Below are 7,641 nucleotides of genomic sequence, written 5' to 3' on the forward strand. Positions count from 1 at the left end.
GTAAAACATCTCTGGTTAAGAAATTTTATTTATTTCAATTACAGGGATGGAATCACAGCTGAAGAGAAGGTGGTTGTTTTGTGTGACACAGTAAGACTCAGTGTCAGTGACTTTCTGCCAGGCAGGCAGCAAGTGCTGGTGGCGGTGGCTGCAGTATCAGCGTGGCCTTAAAGACCCAATGTGAGACAGTGTGCTGCCAGTGACAGATGACAGAGGCAGCCCCATACTCGTCAGTTGCTTGTTACCACCATGTGCAAAACACAGGTTTAGGTGGTGTTTCAACTGCACTGCCCTGCATGACCGAAGATGATGGTGTGTGCCTGCATTGGGCATTGAACAATGGCAGTGTAGCTGGGCAGATAGCTAGGCTCGAACCTGCAGAAGGTAGTCACCCAGCAGGTGACTCTGTGATGCAAAGGCATCAAGTTGATAGCATGCAGATTTTAGCCCAGGTGGAAGCCCGCAGCTATTGGTGGCAAAGTCCATGGATGGTACTTGTACCATCTTGTACTGCAAGATCTTGTACTGCAAGTGGTCTGTGTCTTGTTATCAGCCAGCCGAAAACTGAAGCACTTGGCATACCATACACACCAGGATACATTTGTGTACAATGAACATCTGAGAATGGAGGGTCTGATTTCGGTGATACATTTGTGAGCTGGCTGGCTGGCTGGCTGGCTGGCTGGTGTTTCTCCAACAGCAGCACCCCCATCCCTAGAAACTGTAACAGGCTGGAATGGCCAGACATTGCCTTTGAGCAGAAACGAAATAAGTTTTTCAGGTTTTCCTGTCCAGTCAACTCCTCAAGGAGCTGTGTTGGAGCTGTAAGATGCCACAACTTTGTCTTTTGGGGACACTAACTAGCGTATTCCATAGTGTCGACGTACTGAATGAGTGTTCTTTCGTCCTGAATATGTGCTCTTGCTCAATAGCACATGGTTTTCAGGCTGATGGGTGCTTCTCCCTCTGTTACACCATTTTGCTGATCAATGTAGAAGCAATACATGGCTACCAGCAAAGCTTCATATTGTTTATAAATTTTCCTCTGAAATCAAAACTTTGTAATGCTTGAGATTTGATAATTGTAATAATTCTTAGAGCAATAACTTCTGATAGTCTTTTCCTTTCCTTTCCTTTACTTTTCTCTTCATCTTCATGTGACTTACTGTTTTATCAATTTTATTGCTCAGCATGTAGCACTGGTGGTGTTGTTACACAATAGGTTTGCCTCAACAGTTGCATATTTTTTAATTTGTTCATGTTTCAGATGTATTCCAGTTTGGCAGTTGAAATGGGCATGATATATAAGAAATATAAAGGCCTAAGTTTCCAACAGCTGGACAAACGTTTCCAAAGCATACGCAATGATTTACTGCACTATAGAGTACAAAGTATTTTATTTGGCATTTAAAGATCTATGTATTTGATGTCATATATTTTTATATTTTTATTACCCTGAATAAAGAGAAAATATAATTTGTAGATATTTGTTTTTTGTTTGTTAATATATGAACTGAATTACTCCCACAGTGAAATAGCAGTAACATCTTCTGGATATACACACAATTTGCAGACTTTATTTGGAAAAGCAATGCGGGATGGGGATAGAATGTACCAGAATTTGACAGAGAAAGTAATATCAATTTAGAGTCCAAGTAGGAACATCTATTGTGTCGAAATTGGTGGAAACCAAGAATGAGCTTGAGAGTAATTAACAGGTGCAAAACACCAAAGTATTGATGCATAGAAAGATGTCTTCAGGCAGCAGATACTGATGTCCCAGTTATTTATCAAATAATTGTGCATTAGTAACCAGTCATTCTTATGTGTAAGTATATCATCCTGATACTCACTTGACTCATACACTTTAGAAAGTGAGCATGAATAGATTCATCCACCATAATCTAAATTATTTGGACTCTTGGGTCTGGGGTTATGGCTTCTCTAACAAAGTCTTATCTGATACTTCAAGCCTCCCTTGAACATATTGTAACAAAGTTCTTGACTTTATTCCCCTCCAGGAAAGTTGTCACCCACAAATTTTTCTCAGAACCAAGAGTTGGGTGAAACACGAAGTAGGAAGCTCAAAAATATTTAGTTATCAAAAAGACAGATTAGACACCATAGGAGGGTGATGGTTCATTGCTGTTGACAAAAATATTGTCTCTATGAAGGCTGAAATTGAGTCTGGCTGTGAAGTTATTTGGACGTGAGCAACAAGCACAGGTGAACTCGAGTTAATTACTGGATGTTTTTGCTAACCACCTGATTCCTCCATCAATCATTCAAGGAAAGTCTACACTCAGTAGCACGGAAATACCTAAGATCATACAGATTAGTTGGAGGCGACTTTAATCTACTGAGTATAGACTGGGATGTCTATAGATCCACTACCGGTGGTATGGACAGAGGGTCTTGTGAAGTACTTTCGAACACATATTTCTAAGACTGCCATGAACAAATAGTTAGACAACCTACACTCCATGGAAATATTTTAGGCCTTGTAACTCCAAACAGACCTGACCTTATGAACCGTTCAGTACAGAGGTGGGGATTAGTGATCATGATGCAATTATAGCGATGATAGTTGCTAAAGTTATTAGATCTATCGAGAAGGCAGGGAGAGTATTTATACTAGAAAAATCAGATAAGCAGTTTTAGTATCTCACTTACACAATGGATAGACATCATTTAGCTTCAACATGATGAATGTGAAGGAATTATGGGCAAAGTTCAAACTGATTGTAAATACTGCTCTGGAGACATGGTGCCAGATAAGTGGATTAAGGATGGAAAGGACCCTCCGTGGTTTAATATTCACATTTGAAAAATGTTGAGGAAACGGAGATTGTTGTACTCTCAGTCCAAAAGAGGACAGGAAGATGTTAACAGACAAAAGTCAGTGAAATTTATGTGTCTGCAAGACGATCAATGTGCAAAGCATACAGCTGCCACCAATCATAATGAAAGATACTGACGAGAACCCGAGATAATTCTGGTCATATGCAAAATCACTAAGTGGGTTGAAGGCTTCTATACATATACTAGTCAGCCAGTCTGGGGTGTAATAGAAGAGAGCAAAAGCAAAGCCCAAGCATTTATTTCTCGTTTAAGAAATCGGTGATGCAGGAGGATTGTACAAACTGTCATTTGAGTGTTGTACAGATTCTTACATGGAGGACACAGGAATAGGCATCAGTAGCACAGAGAAGTAGCTGAAAGAAATAAATCACCAGGTCCACGTGGGATCCCAGTTCCGTTTCACAGAGAATACTCTGTGAATATCTCATCCAGCACAAAATCCCAGGTGACTGGAAAAAAGTGCAGGTGATTCCTGTATATAAGAAAGGTAAAAGAACAGACCTGCATAATTGCAGAACAATATCCTTAAAATCGAACTGCTGCAGAATTTGTGACCATATTCTCAGTTTGAATGTAATAAATTTGTTTGAAACACAAAAGCTTCTGTCCACAAATCAACATGGATTTAGAAAACATTGCTCATGTGAAATTCAGATGGTATCCTACAAACCCATGGATGAAGGGCAGCAGGCAGATTCCATATTCCTAGATTTCCAAAAAGCATTTGGCACAGTGCTCCACTGCGGACAGTTTACAAAGGCTGAAACATAGAGTTTAGGTTCCTAGATATGTGAGTGGTTCGAAGACTTTTTAAATAATAAAACCTAGTACCTTGTCCTCAGTGGTGAGTATTCATCAGAGACAAGGATGTCAGTAGTGCCCCAGAGAAGAGTGATATGACCGCTCTTATTCTCTATATACATAAATGATCTGATGGGCAGAGTGAGCAAAAATTTATGGCTGTTTGTTAATGGTGCTGTGGTGTACAGGAAGGCATTATCATCAAGTGTCTGTTGGTGTATACAAGGTGACTTAGAATTTCTAAGTTGTCTGAAGATTGGCAGCTTGCTCCAAATATAAAAAAAAATGTAAGCTAATGTGGACGAGAAAAAAATACACTCCTGTAACGTCCAGATACGGCATTAGCATGGACCTGCTCGACACAGTCACATTGATTAAATATCTCCGCTTAATGTTGCAAAGCTGTATCTAATGGAATGAACACTTTGTCAGTAGTAGGGAAGGCTAATGCTCAAATTGGTCTTTTGGGAGAATTTTGGAAAAGTTTAGCTCATTGATTAAGGAGACCTAGTATAGAGCACTAGTTGAGCTATTGCTCAGTACTGTTTAAGTGTTTGGGAACTCCACCAGGTTGGATTAAATGAAGACAGTGAAGCAGCTCAGAGCCGTGGTGCAAGATTTGTTACCTACTGGTTCGATCGGCACGCAAGTAATGTGGAGATGCTTCACAAACTCAAATGAGAATCTGTGGAGGGAAGACAACACTATTCGCAAGGCACTATTCAGAAATTTAGAGAATTAGTATTTGAGGCTGACTGCAGAACAATTCTACTGCTGCCAATGTACATTTTGTGTAACAACCCTGAAAATAAGATGCAAGAATTTAGGACATGTACAGTGGCTTTTAGATAGTCATGTTTCCCTTGCTCTATTTGCAAGTCTAACAGGAAAGGAAAGACTAATATTGGTAAGTGGTACCCTCCACCGTACACAGGTGGCTTGTGGTGTTTATATGTAGATGTAGATATTAACTGTTGGCTAATGTTTTTGAGGCTTCTGAATACCATGATGTGTAAATGACATGGTGTGTAAATGACAGGAAAGGCTACCTTCGAAGATATGTCTGCGAGTATGAGAGATCCTATTTCTTTACATGGAAGTATTTTCCATGTGTTGGACAGTGGTACAGGTAGTATCAATAAGAGTAAGCCACAGTCTGACAAAATTTTTTCAGCTGTAGTTCAGTTCTGTCCCAGTATGCATGTGTGACACAAGCATCATGTGACCTGATCATACACAGCACTGACTGAGATGTTACATCTGTTTGGTATTAATACAAGTGAATGGTCACTCTCATAACTAAAACATACATCACAGATGCTGAAATCACTTCAGTTAGTGTGTCAGCACAGGTGCATATTGATCTATAATCATGGCACCTTCACAGAGGTATTTCCTTCAGAAAGACGAAAGTGGTAGTCATTGTATTGAGTTGTATTTTGAAGTTCCTTAATCCATATCAATTGGTGTTTGAATGCAGGAGACTGAGGAGCTATACATCATAACAGATTAGATAATAGTGTTTCCATAGTGACCGTGGAATTAAAATTTATAAAGAAATGCACATATTCATGAAAGGCGATATAAATGGTTAAGAGTTTATATCTTTGTTTAAATGACAGTAACAAGAAGTGAAGCCTTAAGTGCAAAACAGATGACAATCTTCTTAATATAAACAAGATACTCCAGTTTTAATTGTTGTATTACAGAAGATATTGTGTTTTCACAGAGTACAGTATCAAATGCATTTTGAGAAGTTGTGATCACAGTAGAAAGTAAATCATTGGATGGGATCAAACTTCCTGTAACTGCTGTTGCCTATGCACAATTTAATAAAAAAAACTGCATACACATGGCAAATTATAAAAAAGGAAAATAGTTGCCAGCCTCAATGTTCAGACTACTTGCAGTGCATCAAATGTTCCAATGTGCATGAAATCTTATGGGACTTAACTGCTAAGGTCATCAGTCCCTAAGGTTACACACTACTTGACCTAAATTACCCTAAGGACAAACACACACCCATGCCCGAGGGAAGACTCGAACCTCCACCGGGACCAGCTGCACAGTCCATGACTGCAGTGCCCTAGACCGCTAGGCTAATCCCACGCGGCTGCAGTGCATCAGAATGGTTCATTAATGTTGATGTAAAGTGGACTGGATCAGTGCCCCATTCAAGGATATGGAGAAATTCTGAAGTACACAGTTTTATCCATGCCCCCCCCCCTGCCCCCCCCCCCCCACTCTCTCTCTCTCTCTCTGAAGATACTGTTCATGGAATTGCATCATGACTTATGACTCAGTTCTACAAATGTAGAACAAATGGGTTACAACAGATGCATTATCAGTGGAAACAGATTTGGACCACTTAAACAGTATTTTACATGTCTCCAATAAAAAGTCTGATGACCTCAGAAATTTTTCTAGGGAGGAGGCCAAGAAGACTGTGTAAAGATTGCCATTTTTTTTTTTTTTTTTTTTTTTTTTTTTTTTTACATAAATGAGATGGTCACTTTTGAGACATCATGCTATAAGACCTAAATTTTACGGGTGGCACAAGAAACTACTTATATCCAAGAGAATTGACTGTTAACAAGTCAATATACAAATAAAAACTCTACTCCAGATTACAGTGGGAGGGAGGAGTGCCCCCTCTTACCCACCCTCTTTTCAGATGCGTGTGACCTCAGTGCGGTTATATTTGTCCTTGGACAGCAAGAAGATCACTGCTGCCACAGACAGCTCTTGCCAAGGAGGTTATCTAACTACCTAGGCTCCAAGTGCCACAAGACTGTGTAATATGGTTGAACCGATGACATCACTGTCCAATGAAGCACAACCACTTTAGATGGTACTACACACCTTGCTTGTGACTCTCACTATCGCTGTGTTCTATTCTATCTGGCTGTGAGTTTGGAATTTTCCTGTGGTTATTTATTCAGGCTGTTATACTCTGTGGTTGATTGGACTCCAGCCATTCATAATGGATCTTTAGATTGGCTATCTATCACATTTGTGACATCAAGGCATGGACTAATTGTTCGAGATATCAGTATATTTTTTGTTTTGTAGAAGATAGTGAAATAGTCAGTTTTGTTATATTGGTGCCAGGTGTTACTTTCATGGAGAGGACTCAAACTTAGCATGTGTGTGAGGACAGTGGATCAAGTTCAATTAACACTATCTGGAACTCGTGAAACTAGCTGCAGCATGCTCAACTACAGGACCTCGTGGAACAACAAACCAAGCAAGCTGTACAACAGCAGCTCATACTACAGTAGCTTGTCATCATTTGTGCCACTTCATCTAGAAATCAAGACTGGGACTCATACTACAGGTGCCTGCAGCCTAATAATACCACTGACATTCCTCAGTAATATGTTTTTTTGTTAGCTAATACTTAAGATTTCCTCCCTTGGGGTTACCACCTTGTCAAAGGAACTTTATATACTGGATTGGGAGGCTTGTGAGATCTGAGAAAGCTGGGGGCTACATTGGCAGTAGTGTAGCTGCTGGCAGGGTCACCAAGTTGGACTGGCCCCAACAGAGGAGCCAGACAAAGTATGGCCCACACCATAGGGTAGAGGGACCTCTATAGACTAGATTGTCAGCCCCTCTAGGGGAGCTAACCTCGAAATGAAAGCCTGGCCCTCCATTTTGGGGGTCAAGAGCAGGTCTGATATCCCTGCCTTGTAAAAAGCCTGTCATCCCGAATAATTTAACGAGGAATGGCAGTTGCACTTTACAAGGTCAGATGGAAGGGATGAGGTGAGATGCACAAGCATAAATTCTCCCTGTATCATTCAAGTAAAGATGAAAGCAAGGGGAGCACGGAACTGGGCTTATAGTTGCCAGTGATGTGCATAGATATGCTATTGCTTCCACTCCAAAAGAATATGTACTCTGTGTATCAAAGGGAAATTTCACAATGTGACTTTCGTGAATTATATGTGCCGACAGAAGAATAGGATGAAGATT

General features: G+C 40.2%; 1 protein-coding gene across 1 annotated transcript in view; it reads left to right on the plus strand.

Annotated features, from left to right (window-relative positions):
• The window catches only part of LOC126184238 (lipoamide acyltransferase component of branched-chain alpha-keto acid dehydrogenase complex, mitochondrial), a 95,536-nt gene extending 94,054 nt beyond the window's left edge, over window positions 1–1,482 (plus strand). Inside the window, exon 9 of the mRNA XM_049926607.1 lies at window positions 1,268–1,482. The gene's annotated coding sequence lies outside the window, so the exon portion shown is untranslated. The remainder of the gene's footprint in view (window positions 1–1,267) is intronic.
• The last annotated feature ends 6,159 nt before the right edge of the window (window positions 1,483–7,641 follow it).

Source organism: Schistocerca cancellata, chromosome 4, assembly GCF_023864275.1.
Source record: "Schistocerca cancellata isolate TAMUIC-IGC-003103 chromosome 4, iqSchCanc2.1, whole genome shotgun sequence".
In the NCBI taxonomy this organism is placed as follows: domain Eukaryota; kingdom Metazoa; phylum Arthropoda; class Insecta; order Orthoptera; family Acrididae; genus Schistocerca; species Schistocerca cancellata.